The sequence below is a fragment of the Peromyscus leucopus genome, chromosome 5 (assembly GCF_004664715.2).
Source record: "Peromyscus leucopus breed LL Stock chromosome 5, UCI_PerLeu_2.1, whole genome shotgun sequence".
Classification (NCBI taxonomy): domain Eukaryota; kingdom Metazoa; phylum Chordata; class Mammalia; order Rodentia; family Cricetidae; genus Peromyscus; species Peromyscus leucopus.
Window position 1 is genome coordinate 84895978 of NC_051067.1, and position 20115 is coordinate 84916092.

Sequence of the window (20115 nt, forward strand, 5' to 3'; positions counted from 1 at the left end):
TTCTCCCACCTGACTATACCCCAAGTTATGAGTATGCATGAGGTCACATCCAACTTTTATTTGAGTGCTGGGATTCAAACCCAGTTCCTCATGCATGCATAACAAGCTCTCTGACTCACAGAGGCGTTTCCACAGCCCCCCTTCCTTGTTTCAATGGGTCACGTCCAACCTCATCCCATGCCAGAATCTTCCTAACTCACCCTACTCCTGCCACACTGGATTTCTCTGTCACTTTCAGTGTGTTGATCCACCTGCCTGGCACTGCCCTGGTCCCAGCCACCACCATCTCTTACTTGGATCACTGGAAAGTAGGAGCCAGGGGGATTTCTGCTCAGATAAGATCCATTTGGTCATCCCTCTGTAAGAAAGAGGCAAGGACTCCTGTGTAGGCTAGAGCCACGTCTTTTCCTTTTGTAACTTTCTTACTGGTATGTATTGCATGCTAAGCATCCCTCCCTCTCCGTGTCCTCCCCGTCCTATCTTTTTTCCCCTTCTCCCCTCCCACTATGCCCCTTCTTTTCCCTAGACAATCTCACACCTGCTTTATAGATGCATACATGATTTTATGTATAGGAACCACGAATGAGAGAAAGCATACTCATCACTACGAAACTGGCTTCACTCTCTTCATACGACTGTCTCCTGACCTCTCCTATTTCTTGGCACTGACATAACTCTTTAAATTCTTCTTAAAGCTACAGCCTTCCCAATGGTCGACAAGGCTTGACAGGCTCTGACTTCTCTCGCTTTTATTCTTGGCCTCCCTCCCTTCTGTTTTCTTATTCACTCCCATCCAGCCACACTAGCCTTGTACCATTCCCTTCCTCAAATGCATTGACCTTTGCATGTGATATTTTTCCTCTGCCGGGTCTGCTCCCTCCTTCACATGCTTCTTAATTCCTTGCTCACATTTCATCTTCATAATGAGGGCTCCCTGAGCAACCTGTTTAAAGTTGCAACCCACCCCCAATGCTCAATGCCCTTTACTTAATATTTGTATAACAATAAATTACCTTTGAACATGCTGTGTGCTTAATGTGAATGCTATGTCTATTGTTTATTGTTCTACACTGCCTCAGCTACAAAGTGAACTTCAAGAGCATATGGATTCTTATCTTGTTCAATAATACATTTCAGACATTCAGTAGATACCTAATAACTGTTTATTGATTAAATAAGTGAACATGTGAAATACATCATCACTGTAGACAAGACTAAATACACAATAAATATTTGTTATTTAAATATCAGTGCAGTATTGATCCATAGGCTAGATGCAGAAATATGGTGCTCAGCCTGAGCCTGAGGACTCATAAGGATGTGCAGGAAGCGCCAAGTCCCGTGCTCACTTCAACCATTATGTTCTCCATCTGATTAGTCAGGGTTCTGCAGAGAAATAGAATAGAAATCCATTAAATGTGGGGGGGAGAGGGAGGGGGAGAGAGAGAGAGAGAGAGAGAGAGAGAGAGAGAGAGAGAGAGAGAGAGAGAGAGAGAGAGAATAAGGAACTGAATCATCACAGCACAATGGAAGCTGAGAAGTCCCAGGATCTGCTACAGGAGACCCAGAAGACATGATATGCAATCGGCATCATTCTGAAAGCTTGAGGAAGGGAAGAGTTGTCGGAAAGTTCTGCCTGACACTGGCAGGCTGAGACCCAAGAGCTGATGTTTGAGCTCGTCCCAGCACAAAACAGTCAGGAGAGAAGCCCCTGCTATTCGTGCTCTATTTAGACTTCAGCCAAATGGATGAGGGCCACCCACATGGGAGAGGACTAACTAGTTTCCAATTCTTGTCTAAAAACACCTCCACAAACACATCCAGAATGGTGTTTGATAGATATCTGAGCACCCAGTTGCCCAAAGTTGATACATAAAAGTAATTGCACAGCCCTCTTGGGTTTCCACATCTTCTCTTTTCACACACCAACATCCAGCTAAGCAACAAGGCCCTGCCAAGAACCACGTCTCCATAGCTCATTAGTCTCAACTCGGAGTTCTGCACCATTTTAAAAATGGCAACCTCAGGTTCTCTCTGGACAAACGCCCGAGTGTTGCCTTGTATGCATTTTCCCTGAGCTGCCCTGATAACCTGTTTTATTGATTGGTTTCTCTCCTCTGCCAGAACCCTGTTCTTCCCAGACACACTCCACCTACTCCCCCTGGGACTCTAAAAGCTGTGAGACAGCCATGTTGCCTGACAACCACTTCACCACCAAGTTATCAGGGACAGAATTCAGTAAACAGGAAGCCACATATGAAAACACTGAGTCAGAGATGACACACAAAAGCCGAGGTTGCCAGAGTTGTCTGAGTTCCAATCTGCATGAAGGTCCTTCATAGTCACCGAGTACAAGAGCCCCGGTTCTCAGGTCCTACATCCCCTTGGCTTCGAACGGCATTTGCTACTGTGCACTTTAGCCCACCAGCTGCTTTAGGCCTCTGTCAATTCTGTTCTTCCCAAGGCCATCCTCCAAAGCCTCACAGGATCCTTGCCGGCTGGAAAAAGCTGTTCGCAATGCTGTCATGACCACTTTGCAGGCCAGACCCTTACCTTCCTTGGTGTGTTGCCTGCAGTACTCGCCGGAGTATGCATTTGAGAATCCTCTGGGTTAGCTATGCCAATGGATAACACCCCTCAAACAGCCTCCCGGTGATGATGCTCAAAGGCAAAACATCTGTGAGCCAGCAAGAGGGGTCATCCTGGTATCTCTTTATGATTGGATCCAATCACACACAGTGTCCCTAGCTGGCCCTGACATCTTCTGCCAGCACTGATTCATCTTCTTTGATGCTTCCGAGTGTTAGCAGCAAGTGCTCCTTCAAGCTTCATTATTCTCTATGTGATACCAGCATAGTTCATACAATCTAGCTCACTCGCATCTAAGTAGATGTGTGCTCTAAGTAGATGCCACTATGCTCTGGGTATTTGTTCCCTATGAATTTCACATTGCAACTTAGTCCGTGAAGTATACATTAGTGGATCTGTAAGCAGGGCATTTGGGGTGCAATTAGGATTAGATGAGATCGTAAGGATGGAGCCTTGATGATGACATCAGTGGCTTTATAAGCAGATTCAAGTTAGCTACTTGTTATCTCTCCAGGAGAAACCCTGCACCACCTGGGGACTCTGTGCCCACCAATGTAAGCTCTTCCCTGAATGTGCTCTCTCCATCTTGGACCACCAGCCTCCAGAACCATGAGCCAAATAAACCTTTATGCTTTATTAATTACTCAGTGTGTGGTATTCAGTTGTAGCAGTAGAAGAAGGACTGAGAGAGATGTTCTCTGAGAATGGGGCATGAAGTTGCTAGAGGCTTCCAGCAGGCAGAATAAAGACTTTATTTTAGACAATAAATGTCACTTGAAATTAAGGAACATTTTAATGAAGAGAAAGGGGTTTGAGCACCTGTTACATATTAATTATTGTAGTTTATTTATTGATTGCTCACTGTGCATAAGACATCATTCTGTATGCTTCTTGTGTATCTCTACATATTGAATAATTATCAAGAAAGAACATTGTGATTACACTCTCTTGACAGATGAGAGAAATGAGGCACATGGATGTTCCATACAGTCATAAAGGGGCTTTGGGAGGCCAGGCAGACCTACAGTGTTGACACAAAGGCCAGTATGAGATAAATGTCACAAGAGAAGCAAGGAGAGCATGTGTTTCCCTCCGTCGGAACCTGCCCACATGCCTCACTAACACGAAGAACTCAGTGTGACCTTCAAGATGTAACTTCAGACCTTGCTCTGCTGGAGAAGTCTCCCTAACCAAGCTCTGTCCCTAGCAGGGCTGGGCACACCCTTTTTGACTTGTCCTGACAGGAGTGTAACACTGGTCCAGCCACACAGCCCTAAGTAGCCTGTGCTTCTGTATCTCGCTCTCACTGGGCTGGGAACTCCTAGAAGGTAGGGACCATTTGGGCTTCCAAGGTCTTCCCAACACTGTGTGGGGCACTTAAGTGCTCAATAAACCCTCCTGATGCTGCTGCTGTCTCCTTCATACCTCAGACCTTGCCTGACAAAACCCACTTATACCTCAGGGACTGCCAGAGGACTGAGTGACAAAGGATGGTGGCTAAACCCCGGGGGAATATTCCTGGCAGGAGAATCTACTGCAGGGTGGGGCTACACACTGCAGTTAATTCTCCATGCGACCTTGAGAAGAGTCCTTCCCCAAGGGCCCTCCTCTCCATCAGCAAAACTATCTCCATGGACCTGAGACTCCTAATATCTGTGCTGGGCACATGCTTCCCTTAAACATGCCAAACATGTCACTTTCCCCATAATTCAGGATCTTGATATAACAGACATAGCAAAATACCATGGAGAGAAACAATATTCCTTTTCCCATTCCTAAAAGGTCTGTCATTTTTCTCCACTTCTAATCATTTTCCCTCATTTTGAATATTGAGTTCCAAGAGTGAATAAATTACATCATCTCCAAGTTGCCAACAATGTAGATTTCATAGGGACCAGCAAAAGAGGGAGCAGCAGTCCTTCTCATCTACCCCAGGAAACTGCCTTACCTTTCAAAGTAAGATGGGCTCTGGACCATTGAAAGTCACCCTGGAACACAGCCTGCCTTCATATCAACCTTGCCTGTTTCTCTGCTCAGTGTTCATGTTGAGAGTCTCTGAGGACAGTCATTCCTGTTTGGAGAACCCTGAGATAAGCTATTTGCCCTCTCAGCAGAGAGTGTGCTACTCTATGGCTTAATGGGGCAGTGGGCCCCTTGAATCCTGGCTGGGGAACTAATGGAATTGAAAGGAAACTTAAACCATACAGACACAGTAAAGGCGATTGAGACTCCTTTATAATAAAAGACAGAAGCACTGACTCATTCTGGCTAATGCTGAGAAAATTGTTTTGTCGCTGGGTCCAGTTTGCTTTGCTTAAGAAGTTCAGAATGTAAGAGATGCCTACTGACATCAGGAACGGCTGGATCTAGGTGCTTAAAGGAAACTCCCTAGGAGTTTACATTGAACTATTTTATGCAAGTCACTCCTGTACAGGATTATGCATAGAAACCATCATTATTCTTTTATTTGGTTTTCACTTTAAGACCAATGTAAAAGTGAGAAACTTAATTAAGTATGTTATATTTGTGATATAAATATAGTAGAATTCTAATCATTTGGAGACCCTAATAATTTTTTTAGTCAATGGTTTATATAACAGTAAAATTCAGTGTATTGTTAATAATAAGGAAATACCTAAACTAAAAATACTTTTAGTGTGTACTGCCATTATAAAATATTAACTCCGAAATCATTAACTCCAAAATCTGAGAGCAGCCAGGGGAGGCTGCAAAGTGAGCAGCAGCGGGCAGATAGAGGGCTGAGGCCAGGTGCAAAGTACTCCTGGATGGACTGAGTCATCTGCATCCTCCCTGGCCTCTCTGGACCTGAACCGGCAGAGCCAGAAACCAGAAGGTGGGTGTGTGATGGACTGAGAATGCTGGAATTGCTTTACAGTTCTGACTCAAGAAGGAAGAAAGGGCTGGAGGGAGCAATGGTGGGTGGGTAGAGAGGTGCAGAGGGTTTGGAAGAAATTGGTGAAAGGAAAGATGATTAAAATATATAGTATGAATTTTTTTTTCAATAAATAAATAAATAAAATCAAAAGGCATTTCCAAACAAAAAAATAGGACAGGAAAGTCTGGTTTTAAATACGAATAAAGCAAAGATCTTCAACAAATAGATAGCTCTTCTGAGTAGCCATAGGAACACTCTCTCCAACAAGAGGGAGCGCACATTCTTTTTAAGGGCACATTAAGAACAAACCAATGAAGCCACAGCCATGGATCCTGGAACACACACAAACCAATTCAGAATAACAACTGCACAAAATTCATTCCAAACTGCAGTAGAGTTTAACTGAATATTAGTAGGAAAATTTCCAAACACTAACTAACATATCAAACAGTATACCTCTAGATATTTAAAACTGAAAAAAAAAAAAAAGACTTTCAAAAGAAATTAGGGAATACCTGAAGTAAATTTAAATCAGCATATAGCATTCCCAAATTAGTAGACTGCATCTAAAACCTGGAGGGAGGCTATCACGTTAGAGGTGTGTGTTAGGAAGAAGAAATGTCAGTGTTCGGAGAGTCTACAAGAAATTAGAAAAGAACAAAATTGACCCAAAGAAATCAGGAAGAGAGAACACGGTGTGGGGCTGAAGAGGAAGCTCAGCAGTTGGGAGCTCTCCCAGAGGACCTGAGTTCGGTTCCCAGCACCGAGATCAAGTGCTCACAACCACCTGTAACTCCAGTGCCAGAGATCACTGGCCTCCATGGACACCCACACATACGACAGACACAGACACATAAATGAAAATGAAGATAAATCTTTTAAAAGAGCATAGTAAAGCTAATGTAAAAAAATATAATACGTTTAAAAAGAAATACAATAGAAAAATCATCCAGGCTAAGTGTTCTTTAGTTGATACCTCAAACTCCCTGATCTTAGGAGCTACTGTAGTGTTCAGTAATCTAGGTGGTGTGTGTCAGTCAGAGGACAGACATGTAGACAGTGTGATGGAGGTTTGGGGATATCAGACTCTTGTTTCTGCTTATGACAGTGGTTGTATACAGGAGTTAGAATGTGTGGGACTGCACAGCCCCTAAATACTCCATACCATGTGATCTGTAGGACTTTGGTTTTCACCTATTTTGCACAAGCATTTTTTAATATACTTACTTTAAGAAGATTTTTATTATCTTAAAAACTAACTTCCAAAGTTTTAAGCCAGTTCAGTGGGGAAAGGAAAATGTTTTTGACCAATGGTGCTTGAAGGGTTATCATCCACGTGGAACTAAGTGAATCTTGATTCCCTTTTCTCTACTCACAAAAATAACTACAGGCAGGATCACTGGCCTAAGCATAAAACTGAAAACCATGAAACAGCTAAAAGAAAACACAGGGGGCAATATCTTCAGCCTCAGGATGGACAAAAATATTCTGAGAATATTAAAAGAACACTAAACATAAATCAAAACGGTAGACCACTAGACTTAATCTTTAAATCTCTGCTTTTAAGAAAACATTATCAAAAAAAATGAAGTTTAAAATCTCAAATCAGGAGAATGAGTTGTAAAAATTATACCTGACAAACTTGTATCAAATATATAAAGAGCCCCAACAAATCAATAATACAATGTCCAGACAACTTTTTAAAAATGGGTAAAAGAGCATGAAAGCTGCTTCACAAAAAAAAAGATTATCCACATGATTAATAAGCTGTGACTTAGGTCCATGGCATTCATGCAATTTTTAACTATGAATCTGATTCCATGCCCACCAAAATGACTAAAATAGAAAAGATTGGCAACACAAATATGGAGTCTGTGGGCCAAAGGGCACTGTCACACATTGCTTCTAGAATGTAAAATGACACAGTTGTTGGGGAGATCTGTTTGAGAATTTCTTCTAAATGTGTGCATCTAGATATCAGGTGCTCACGGCGGAGCTGGGGCTGGAAACTGAGTAGAAAGAAGGTCAGGATGCTGTCTCCAGTTGAGAGTGCTTTAACTTAGGCTTTGGTTTAAACCAATTACAGTCAGCCAAACTCACAGAATCGAACACTTAGGAGTCACAAGCGTCTGTTGAATATTAATTAAATTCAATTGTAAAAAAAGCAAATAAGCCATTTATAAATAGAGTGCTTTCTACAAGTCATTTTTATATCTATTCTCCAATTACCTCCATTGGTTCTTCCCAACAACCCAGGGATTGATTTACGAACACAGAAACTAGAAGATCCAAATGCCAGGGTGATTCCCAAGACCACACCCCAGGCTTTGGCTCGAGGAAGGCAAGAGCTCATACTCCGCATCTGGAGTTCCTCACAAATCACCTTGGTTTCCAAGCTGAATCTCCTTGGCTCTCGGGTGTTACAAGCTTGCCCAAGGGCACAGTAAAAGTCATTCTCTGCAGTTTTCATTACTTGACCTCATCAAATCTGATATCGACATCTGCTGTAGATACTGAAGTCTGAATATCCATGCCTTCCTCTTCATTTGCAAACTCCGTGGGGGTACCTTGCAAGGTTTTCACTTCTGCCAAGCAGTTAGATCTGCCTGACATACAGTTAGCTTTAGCTACTATACCTGAGTGTGCAAAAGAGGAAGACGGTCTGGAAAACGGCCGGCTAAAGCCATGGTCAGCCATTGAGTGACGTCAGCTTCCTCCCTCACCTGTAATGCAAGGAGTCCAGAGTAGAGGAGTTTTCTCTAAGTATTTGTGGCTGGAGGGTCAGTATTCTGCTACAACCTCTAACCAACATGAGCATTTCTCAGTCCAAAGCAAAAAATTACGTGCCATTGGGCCAAAAGAGATCCACCTCTATGCAGAGAAAATCCCAAGACCTGTGTGTGAGAGAGGAGAGAGAGAGAGAGAGAGAGAGAGAGAGAGAGAGAGAGAGAGAGACAGAGACAGAGACAGAGACAGAGAGAGAGAGAGAGAAGAGAGCCAGTCCTAGTTCCACTGAGAACGGACAATATACGTTTGGAACAAGGCCCCTCCCGTCTGGGAACTTGGCTTGTCCATGAAGTGGACCCGCCTGGAGGAATGGAGACATCTCCCCAGATCTTACGCTTTTCCCGTGCCCGTGCAGTGCAGTCCTCACCACTAGGTGGCAGTAGCTGTCACTTGACAATTCAGAAAAGGGTGTGGGAAGAGCCAGGGGACCTGCCTGCTTTGAGAAAACTAGGCCAAAGCCTGCTTGTTACATCACTTCTAATCGAAGCAGCCAGTTCAGTCTGGATTTTTCTTTATTACAGGCAACAATGCTAGGAAGCTTCCAGGCTCCTGTGCGTTTCAACACTAACTGTTCAACCTGAAATCAGACTTCAGTTTCCAGAACCCGGGCCTGGGAGGCCCTGCCTACCTTCTCTGTGTGCAGGCCTCCCTTCCCGAGGCTTCTGGCTGGCCGTCCCGAGCCAGGATCTCACCCACGGTCACACTTAAAATGTGTTTCTTGCCTTACATTTAAAGCTGTTTCCTTCACCGAGTATTTACTAGCTAATACCACTCAGAATGGAGCCATACTTCCTTAGCACTAATTATCTATTTGTTGAGCACTGGGATGATTTGCATATAACAATGTCTCCCCTGGGCTCACAGGTTACATCTTGGTCCCCAGCTGGTGGCGCTATTTAGGGAGGCTTCAGCCCAGCCTGCCCCTGGTCACAGGAGAAATGCCTTTTAAGGTTATGCCTGATCCCAGCCTCTTCCCTTCTGTCTCTTCCTGTCCACCGTGAGGTGTTCAGCCTCCTCCTCGTGTGCTCTTGCCATCATGGCGCTCAGTACAAACACCTGGGACCACACAACCATAGGCTGAACCTTCTGGAACGAGGGGCTAAAATAAATCCTTCCCCCCCAGCAGGTGTCCTCTCAAGCAGTTGCTCAGAGTGACATAGAACTATCTAATATATGTTTCTGCTAGGTGCAGAAGCATCCTGTGATCTAAGGCTCGTATCAGTGACTCTGAGAGCAATAGTTTCCCTGTGGCCCCGAATCGAGTCCAAAGCCAAAGCCAAGTGTTTGAGCCTGGTTCTGTCGGTCTCCAGAGGCCCCGCCTTCAGCTTTTCCTACAAAGAGAATGTGAGCGGAGCCGCCAGAAGCAAGGGAGCAGCAAACACACAGAGGACGGACAGCGTGGCTGCAAACTGGCCATCTCAAACCATGCCATGGCGGCCTCAGTGGCTAACTGAGAGAGCCAGTGCTAACTGAGGACCTATGACCTAAAGTGAGACCATCTCCTTGACCCTGAAGTGCACCCCTAAAGCAAGGCAGCTTGATTGGTCAGTGTTCGCCGTGCCTGGCTAGTTACCAAAATGAGCTCGGGTCTTCCCTAAAAGTGTGAGTCTTTGGACCCCACTTCAGATCTGCTGAAACCACATCTGCTTGGGAAAAACCTAGAGATCTATTTTTAGCAAGTGAGTCAGATGATTCTCAGGACCAGGGACGTCAGGCAAACGCTCTGAATGATCGTGATGGCTCCCAGCTCTGTCCTTGTTGCCCCACTACCACTCCATGGGCTTTTGGCCCACCTCTACAGACTCTTCCCGAGCACTGCAAACCTGACTTCCGCCTCCAATCGGGCCCCTCACGCCTCGCCAGGCCACATGGTTGTGAAAGCGCCCTCCCTTCTTGCAGAGCACTTAGGTTCTCAGGGGAGCTGGAACTGTTTAAATAATGAATGGAATTTTCAGTAGCATTTGGAATTCTCTTAAGCAACAGAAACACGATTGCAGAAGTGCTCTTTAAAATCCATCCTTTCCTGGGTGGGAAGGAAGACAGCACAGCTTCTCCCGGCCTCACCTAGCACACAGATCCGGACATTTGGGGAAGACTTGACTCCCAGCTTCCACACTGTTCACCTGGAAGGTATCAGTTCCTCCATTGCTCTGGAGGAGATTCCGAGGGTCCCTGAATTAGATGGTATTTCAGGAGCAGGGCAGGATGACTGGCCAATGTCTTAGTGGGAAGCTTCATAGGAAAAAGAAAAAAGCCACCCAGCCCTAGTCTACTGTCTTCTGATCAAAATCTCTCTTTGCTCTTTGCTCTTCCTAATCACAGTCATCAGAGAGCACAGTTGGTTGTCTGGTGTATTTGGGTTTGCGGGGGTGGGGGATGGGGGTGGGGGGGGTTGGGGGTTGGGGGTTGGGGATTGGGGGGGTTGGTTTGTCTCTTTCTGCTACAGCCCCCATCTAAGTCTCTACAAGTAACTGACTTCACTCACCTGAAACAAACCTGACCTTCTTACTGCTAGGCCATGCCTTTGGATCAACAAAGTGCTGTGTTAAGATTTAGTATCCTAGTCAGGGTTGGAAGAGTGATGTATCAGTCAGCAATTGATGAAATAATGCCGCATAACAACCACCCCAATCCCTGGCGACTTAGAGGGTGACACAAACCAACTCCAGTTCACTCCACTGTCTCCTACTCAACATCTTTCCAGTCCTTGTCCCTCTCATTTGTAGACTCAAATGGTATAACTGAGCAATCTTGCCAGCCTGGTGATTCTCTTTCTGTTTTCAAACGCATGACAAAGAATTCTAAGACAGAATGGAACCATGTAAATGAGAAAGAAGCTGGAGAAAAAAAATATGTGAACTGAAATAATTTAAATTCATCTAGAGAAACCAAGGAAACACCAGACTGAAATACACAGGACGGGGTGGGGGGAGGACAGGGAAGGGGAGTTAGTGCTCTAAGATCTTCATTAGAATATAAAAAATTGTAAAATAAAAAAGCATTAATATTTTCTAACTAAAGTCCTAAGGCATATCAGCATGTTAGTGCTCAGGTGGAGAAGAATGAGAAGCAGGAAGTAAAAGAAATAACAGTTTCAACGTTTTCACTGGAGAGGTGCGGGACATGAGTCAGCATAGGTGTTGACACCTCAAAGCTCTGCATGAGCCTTCTACAATGAGCTGAAGGTACAAGAATACAACTCATTATAATTAAAATGTGCTCCATCAATAATCTCAGTGTGAATGAGTAAAAATCCCTATTGAATAACAGAGATTCTTAAATTAGAATTCTAACATAAAATACAGCTACATGTGGCTTATTAGACATGTGTAAAGCAAAATGGCACAAGGACACTAAAACAGAGAGTAGAAAATGTATGTTATACCAATTCCAATAAAAACAGCATACTCTGAGAAGTCATAACACAGGTTAAGGTAAATGATGAAAGGAATAAGGGGAAAGCTATTTCAACCTGAAGGAATACAGAGTCCAGTGGCTGCGGGGCAAAGCGCTTGCCCAGCGTGAACAAAGCCCCGGCCGGGCTCAATCGCCAGCACCACACAAACAGAATGCAAAGGATATGTGACATCCATTAAGATGTCCCAACTTCTGGGCACCCGAAAACAGGCTTTAATATATAAAGTAAAAACTCAAAGATGCACAAGGAGAAAGTGATGATTCCTCATCGTGGCTATTGTTTTATTCTCTAGGTCTCAGAATTACCACATCAAACAGCTGTAGGTGTAGAAAGAGGAGACGAGAAGAGTATACAAATCATAAGTTGTAACTGTGACCAAGGGCCTTGGGTATAGCTCCTTGGCATAGCACCTGCCTGACATGTGCAAGGTCCTGGGTTCGATTGCCAGCTCTGCAGAAGAAAAAAAAAATCCCTCATATGCTAAGTTACAAAGGGAATGTCAGCAGGTCCCATAGGGAAGCAGTCAGATGCCTTCTGTGATGGAAAGTAGAAAATACAACAAATAACTAGCCAACCTATGTACCTTATATTGTTAAACATCTTTTAAAATAATTCTTAGTTAACAAAGAAGAAACAATGATACTATCTAGACATGAATAACATGGAGAGGTCATGTACCAAAAGGCATGAAGTATACTAAGGCAAGGAAGGTTGGTCTTAAATTTCTTGGGGAAAAGAGACTTGAAAACAGTGAAAGTGAACTCTTTTTTTAATTCAAGAAGTTAGAGGAAAATAAATAATCCTAGTGAAACTGGGGGGAAGGAACCAGTAAATATGCAGAAATTAGCCAGCTATAAAACAAATCAATAACACAGATCAATAAAACTAAAAGCTGGTCCTTTGAAATATCAATAACTCGGTATACAGCTTATGAAAGGCTGAGAGTAGGAATAGGGAGCAGGATAAAGGAAACAACATTAAGAGGAAGTAAACTGGCAATGGACAATTTTAACTTTAGAAAGATTCATTTTTATTTAAAAATTCATATAGTATACAACTTGCCCATTACACAATTCAATGTGTAGTTTAGGATGGTATATATGTCTGTATGTGGCATATGCATGTTCACATGTGTGGGTTGTACATGTGTGTAGGTACACATGTATATATATGCGTGAGTACACATGAAAAATCCAAGGTTGACACAAGTGTCTTCCTCGATCACTTACCACCCCATATGTTTAGATTCTGTCTCCTGATGGACCTGCAGCTGCTGCCTCTGCTAGTCTGCCTAGCCAGATTGCCCTAGGACAGCAGCTCTCAACCTGTAGTTCACAACCCCTTGGGGGTCAGACAATCCTTTCACAGGAGTCGCATATTTACATTATTATTTGTTGTTGTTGTTGTTGTTGTTGTCGTTGTTGTTTGGTTTTTTGAGACAGGGTTTCTCTGTGTAGCTTTGCACCTTTCCTGGAACTCACTCTGGCGCCCAGGCTGGCCTCAACTCATAGAGAACCGCCTGCCTCTGCCTCCCGAGTGCTGGGATTAAAGGCGTGTGCCACCACTGCCCAACTACATTATGATTTTTTACATCTGATATTCACATTACAATTCATCACAGCAGCAAAATTACAGTTATGAAGCAGCAGTGAAAATAATTTTATGGTTGGGCGTCACCACAACATGAGGAACTGTACTAAAGGGTCGCAGCATCAGGAAGGTTGAGAACCACAGTGGCCTGGGGAGTCCCTGTCTCTGCTTTCCACATGCTAGGAACACAGGCAGGCCATCAAGCTCACTGGCTTTTCCATGGACTCCAGCAACCTAAATTCCAGTTGTCATACTTGGTAGGCAAGCACCTCACTTGCACAGCCGTCTTCACATGCCCTCATTTGTCAAGCTATCGCCACTACCGATTTTAGAACTTTTTGACAATTGCATACATGTATACCATGAATCATGATCATAGTGACCATAACCCAGTCTCTTACCCTCATATTCCTTCCCATACCTGCTGACTTCCTCCTCCTTCCCCATCAGTCCCCCACACCACCCACGTGTAAGCATACTTGCGTGCGTGCGTGCGTGCGTGTTAGGTCATGGACTAGTAGCCACAGCGGCTGTGTGTATGTTGATGGTTGCAGCGACCACATCGTATTCGGGAACAGTGTTCCACAATTCTCCTTCCCATCCTCCAGCTCTTGCAGTCTTCCTTTGGTGACATTCCCCGGTCCTTGTAGGATTTGGTACAGATGCCCCACTTAGGACAGAGCACTCAACAGTCACTGAGTCTCAGCACCTTGTCCAGTTAAGTCTCTGTGTAAAGTGTCTGGTGTCTTCAGCAATGGGACCACATCATTGTTTTATTGGCAACGAACAGCAATGGCAGCAGCCTATAGTATTCTAGGGACTCTGGGGCTCAAAAGGTTTTAAAATTAAAGGGTAACTATATACTAATTTACACAAAATTATTTCAAAGGAAGGTGAGTTGAAATCTTTCTGGGAAACAGTACATCAAGAAAACTAGAAAAGAGAACCACTAACCAAAGGATGTGAAAAATAAAGATCTACCCATTCCCAACCTGTGCTAAAGTGTACAGATGTGAAAAAAGTTAACAGTCACATTCTACCAAACATTCAAGAAAGCTATAATTCCATATGCTGCACTCCACCTGGGAGATAGAGGCTATTTGGTTCATTTTATAAGGCTAGCACAGCCCAGTACCGAAACTGGACAAGAAAAACACAGTGGAAATGGGATGGGAGGGACTGTTTCCTTTAGGAGTAAACATAAAAAACTCCTAGATAAAACATCATAAAATCAAAAACAGCAGTTTACTGTTTACTGTTTACAGTGACAGAACTGTAAGGCTAGTTCAAATTAAAAAAAAAAAAAAATCCATGTGACTCAATAGACTGAAACCGTCTCCACGAAATGATTTTAACAAGCTGAAACGATAAAATTTTAATATTTTTTTTTTTATTAAAACAGACAACAAAGTTGATGTTTATTTGCCCTGGACTCAGAGTCTACATCATAGCTAGAGTCAGAATCAGAGCAGACCTCAGAAGCACTGCTACTGTTTAATGTACTCAAGGATTGTCCTGGGACAGACAGAAGGACAGAAACTAAGCACTGAACAGAAAGAGCCAGAACTATTAATATTTGAAGGCAATACAATGGCCTACATCAAAAACACATGAGAACCAAAACATCCGTGTAATTAAACAGGAATTCATTGAAAGAAGTGTGCATCAAATCAGCACACAGCATTAATAGTCTTCATGTCACACAGAAATAATTAATTAGAATGTGTGCTGTTATCATCTTTTAATGAAAAGAGAACCAAACTGCAAAAACCAGAGATGAATTTAATAAGAAATGTCAGCAGACTAATGTGGAGTACTTTAAGATGTGAAAGAAATACAGAGTAAAGTCTGATTACCTCTCTTTTTTCCCAGTGCTATGATTTGAACCCAGGGCTTTGTGCATACTGCAAGCCCTCTCTCTACCACTGAGCTCTGTCCTCAGCTAAGATACAGACCTCCTAAGTTCTATTTCTGTTACAATGTACCTGTTTACATAACCAATGCCAAAAGCAAAAGCCCACCTTTGAGCCAATCCTGTATTTTACCCATTTGGTACTTCATTAGCAGGCGAGAAAGTTGAGAAAATGTCCTTGCAGAAAACAAAATGAGGAGCGTGGGGAGCAGAAAAGAGGCTGGGATAAGTAGAAGACACTGGGTACTTGCATACTTGGAAAAGTTTCTCAGTGTTGGCCCTGACCAAGGTGAGACCCAGAAGTGGGAGATGAGGCCTCTTCCCCCACGCATGCCCCACAAAACCTCCCTGGCCAAACAGATGGCGCAGCACATTTTTAAACCACTTTTAACACAGTAACTGTTTTTGCTGCTTGCTCTTTATGCCTTTAGTCAAAAGTCTCACCAGCTGTCACTATCTCAAAGAAAATGTCAGGGGCTGTGTCTGCCTATGCCTGTGCTCCAGCCAATGGGGGACAGGGACCTGGGAACCTCAGCTAGTGGTAGGCACAGCTGGGAAAGTGGTAAAGGACGCGGGCTCCTCACAAAATGAATGTAGAAAAGTTCACAGCCAATCCTTCCCCACCTTCCCAGGGTCTAAATGTATATCCTTTCCATCCCTGGAACATCTCGGGGAGGCCGATGTTAGCGTTTCCACTTCATAGAAAGGACAGAGAAGAGGCCTGGCTTCAAGCCCCGCAATCGAGCCCCGTATTATGGTCCTTTTCTTATCCAGACCTCAGTGTCACCGTGAAGCTGGCCAGATGTCCTCTGAAGAAGGCCCTCCCAGCCGCGAGGCTCTGGACCCTTGCCTGGCATCAGGAAGGTATTCCTGACTCCTCCCCACAAGAACAACACACTAAATACCAACAAATCCAACCCTGGAGACTGTGAAAGGCTACCAAACTCATGTGTCTGTCTCTTGTTTTTTCCACATCACTGGCATATTGAGAGGACTGCCAGACAGGGGAGGGGAAAAGAACCTTAATCAGTAATTCCCTGAGCCGAATCGCCACAAGCTTTCAAACCACCTAGTTACACTGAGAGAGAATGTGGAAGATGTGTTTAAACGTTCTTGTTTAGGCGTGTCATTGTTTTTACTCACAGTCGTCTCTTAGAGGCTTATGCTTGACTTGCTGAATAAATCTTTCTCCACATTTGAAGCCATCCATTAGCAAGAAGCAACTGACACTCCATTGCGCACAATGAATTCCATCGCCACTAAGTTGCCACACGCTCCATGGAGAAGAGGAGGCACCAGCATGATCTCTCAGAGTCAGGGCAGGGTCAGAGCTCAGCCCCAGAGCCTGAATCTGCTAATCTCTGCTCTTTAGTCTAGCTCTGGATTCTTCCAGTCTTCCGCAGAGCTGACCCCAAGAGACCGCGTCTAAAGACATTTCTTCCTGTTCCAGGGTTAGAACTGGTGTCCGGGCAATAGCTGCCTCTGGCTAGTACCTACCTTTGGGCCAGCATACAGAGCAAACAGCAGGAATCGGGCTTGCCCTTGGTTTGGTGCAAAGCAGCAGAGGCTCTGCTGCCTGCCTCGACCCAGAGACCCAGTCTTCTCGGACATCGTGTCCATGTGGCACTGCCAATAGAGGAAAGTCAAATGTGTTTACTGCTTTCCAGACTGCTGCCAGCTGGCTGCTCTCTCAGGGGACACCGAAGCTGAGCTTACAAATGGTGACGTCTCCTGAGCTTACCGTCAACAAGTGGCTCCAGCATGGGGAGGAGGAACTGAATCATTACCCTGAGAGACCTCAGAATCGGAGCTGAAAGACCTCAGAGGCCAGAGTCTAGGGTTTCCCAAGCTGCTCTTCTTGCATCATGTATGAAGCCTACTGGACACACTTATGCTCAGCCTTACCACATGCTGACTTCCAAATCACACGTTAAAACTGATAGAGAGCCTTGAAGGAGCATTTACGTTTTCATCACTCCTTGTTTAACTATAGCATTGTTTGCAGTCATCTCTTGGAGGTGGATGCTTGACTCACTGAATAAATCCAGAGCTGAGCTGCACCCGCGCTTCTGAATCTCTGAGGATCACGTAGCCAAGTGCTGCTGTGTCCTTAGGTCTGAGAACAGTGATATGGCTCCCTGGCTCTCAACACTGCCTGCAGGATACAGAGGCTAATGATGTTAGAGCTAGACAAACTGTTGTAAGCTCAAGGATATTCCATACATGCCATCTACCAAACATGCTAGCTTAGCCACACAGACCACTCCAAAATATTTTTCATTTCCTTTGGTTGACACCATGACAAGAGAGTATCATATCACATATCATTGACTTGGAAAAAGATCAAAATCGAAGGTGTGCTTTTTACTAAATATATATCACTTTCACACCATCATAAAGTCAAAACTGCATGCCCAATCTTCAGAAGTCAGGGACCAATTACAATGATGTGGAAAATGTATCATTTGACACAGATTTTCTGACTGTGGGCCCTCAGCTATCAGAACAACTTAAAGCCTCTCCAGGCAGTAACAATGGGCAGTTAAGATTGAAAATGACTGATTTGGGGATTTTACAGAAGGAAAATGACTCTGTGAGGAATTATAGCTTATTCCAACCACAGAAGAAGGGGGTAGGGAGCATTGGATAGACCCCAGGTCTCCATTAGCCTGATGTAAGTTCCCTGGGTATTCTGAGATACATGTGGGTTAGGAACTAATTCAACTCCAGATGGTTCGTGCCATCCAAGGTCTAGCACAAGCCCTAGAAACACCTGTCACCCTGCAGGAGACCAGCAGCTGGGTAGTGTCTGTGCTGCTGATCTGACAACCATATCTTAAGTAAAAAGGATCCAGATCCTTCCTATCTTACATTCTGCTTTTTAAATCCCAGTATCCACCCAGCCGGTGACGACTCGTGTGCTTGCTAGAAATGTCCTGAAAGCAGGTCTATGGCTCTTTCTCCAAAGTAAGGGTGCTTTGAGCTAAGTCCAGACAAGCAGCTAAAGAAAGAAAATGGTCAAGTCTCCACCTAGCCTCAGGCAAGTTGCTTCCTTGCAGAAATCTCATCTGTAAACTTGGGGTACCACAGGCTCACTTCATGCATCTCTAGCCTCCAAGCCTGAGAGCATCTGGCTGGAGCTCATGGGGCAGACAGAATGTTGCCATTTGACTTTCCGTGTTTTTTATTACCACCTGAAATCTGGACTCCCCACTGAACTGCACTATTGTGCCCCTCATCTTTGCCCTCCAACAGGCAGCATAAGCTCCCTTGGGACCAGAGTGTCTCTGCACCAAGCAGACGAGGAAATCGAGCAACAAAAGCCCTGCAGCTCTCTGAGTGTTCCTGAATTGGGATGTAAACTACTACTGTAGAAGTAGTTTGGGAGCATCCTATAAATTAAAATCTGTGCTTCTTCAATAAATGGGTCAATGATCTTAGTACAAAAATATTTTGTCTACTTCCTGTGTTCCAATAAAACTTTATCCATGGATATTGAAATTTGAATATCTTATTTTTGCCTGCAATAAAATATTCTTCCTCTGATGTTCCAACTACTTAACATAGCAAAACCCACAGAGTTTGTGGGCTAAGGATGGGGAGTACAGCTTGACAGGAAACCCCTGGAAACTTTCTCCTTTCTCAAGACAGTCTTCGAATTTATATTCCAATACCACAGTCACTCATCAAACAAGTATTGAGTTTCCATGAGCTCCAGAAGAACAGGAGGTCATGAGACATAAAAGAGACTCAAAAAATCCAAAGGCCAGGGGCTGGAGAGATGGCTCAGAGGTTAAGAGCACCAACTGCTCTTCCAGAGGTCCTGAGTTCAATTCCCAGCACTCACATGGTGGCTCACAACCATCTGTAATGAGATCTGCCACTCTCTTCTGTATACATAATAAAAATCTTTAAAAAAATAATAATCCAAAGGCCAGCGAGCCATCAGAATGTGCTAAACTGAGTCTTTGGTCCCACTGTGCACTGAGCATATAACAGGAGCAAAATATGCAAAAGATGTTTAGATGGAAACACACATCTCCATGACTGCAGGTTGCCGGGGATTTGTGAGAAGGAGGAGCCCTGGAATTACCTCCAACTCTGCCCAGGCTCATGACTAAGACCATGTCTTTTTCAGAGCATGTCACAGCATCTGATGCAAGCTTGCCCCCTGGCCATCACGGGCGCTCAATACTTGAGTGTCCACAGTGAAATATCATCATGCAAAGACTGTCTTGAAGAAGAGGGAGAAAGTTTCCCAGGAAATATTAAATACAGTCCCTATCTTTTTTTGTGTGTTTACCCCACAAACTCAGTGGCTTTTGCCTCATTGGAACATCAGAAGAAAAATATTTCATTGCAGGCAAAAATGATACAGTATTCAAATTTCAAAAATCCATTGAAAATGTCTCATTGGAATATAGCTACACTCATTTGTTCAAATACTACCAGTGACTGCTACCACAAGACATAGCAGTCATGGCCCACAAAATCTGAAACCTTTATTATTAAATCTTTTGTACAAAAAGTTTACCAATTAAAAAAGCTTTTAAAACATGTGAATAGCTAGGAGGGAGAATGAGAGTGAGTGGGATTACGCTGATAGGAAAACAGCTCAGCTCAGGCTACTGTAACAAATTACCATAGACGGGGTGACCTAAACTATAGACTTGTATGTTCTTACAGTTCTGGAGGCCAGAAGACCAAGACCAATGCACCAGCAGACCCACGGAACAGCTTTCTAGCATCAGAGAGAGAGAGAGAGAACTGGAAATAGTGTAAACATTTAAATCCCCAAAGCCCACTCCTAGTGACACACCTCCTCCAACAAAGTCACACCTCATCCTTCCCGAACAGTTCCACTAACTGGGACCAAGCATTCAAACATATAAGCCTATAGGGGCCATTCTCATTCAAACCACC

At 44.0% G+C, this 20115-nt stretch overlaps 1 long non-coding RNA gene across 1 annotated transcript; it reads right to left on the reverse strand.

The window, feature by feature from the left end:
* Positions 1 to 1145: 1145 nt before the first annotated feature.
* On the reverse strand, positions 1146 to 19011 carry LOC119088063. Its single transcript, XR_005091642.1, has 2 exons — positions 16690 to 19011; positions 1146 to 1386 (listed from the first exon to the last, which is right to left on the reverse strand). It is a non-coding gene; the product is annotated as an uncharacterized LOC119088063 (long non-coding RNA).
* Between the last annotated feature and the right edge of the window lie 1104 nt (positions 19012 to 20115).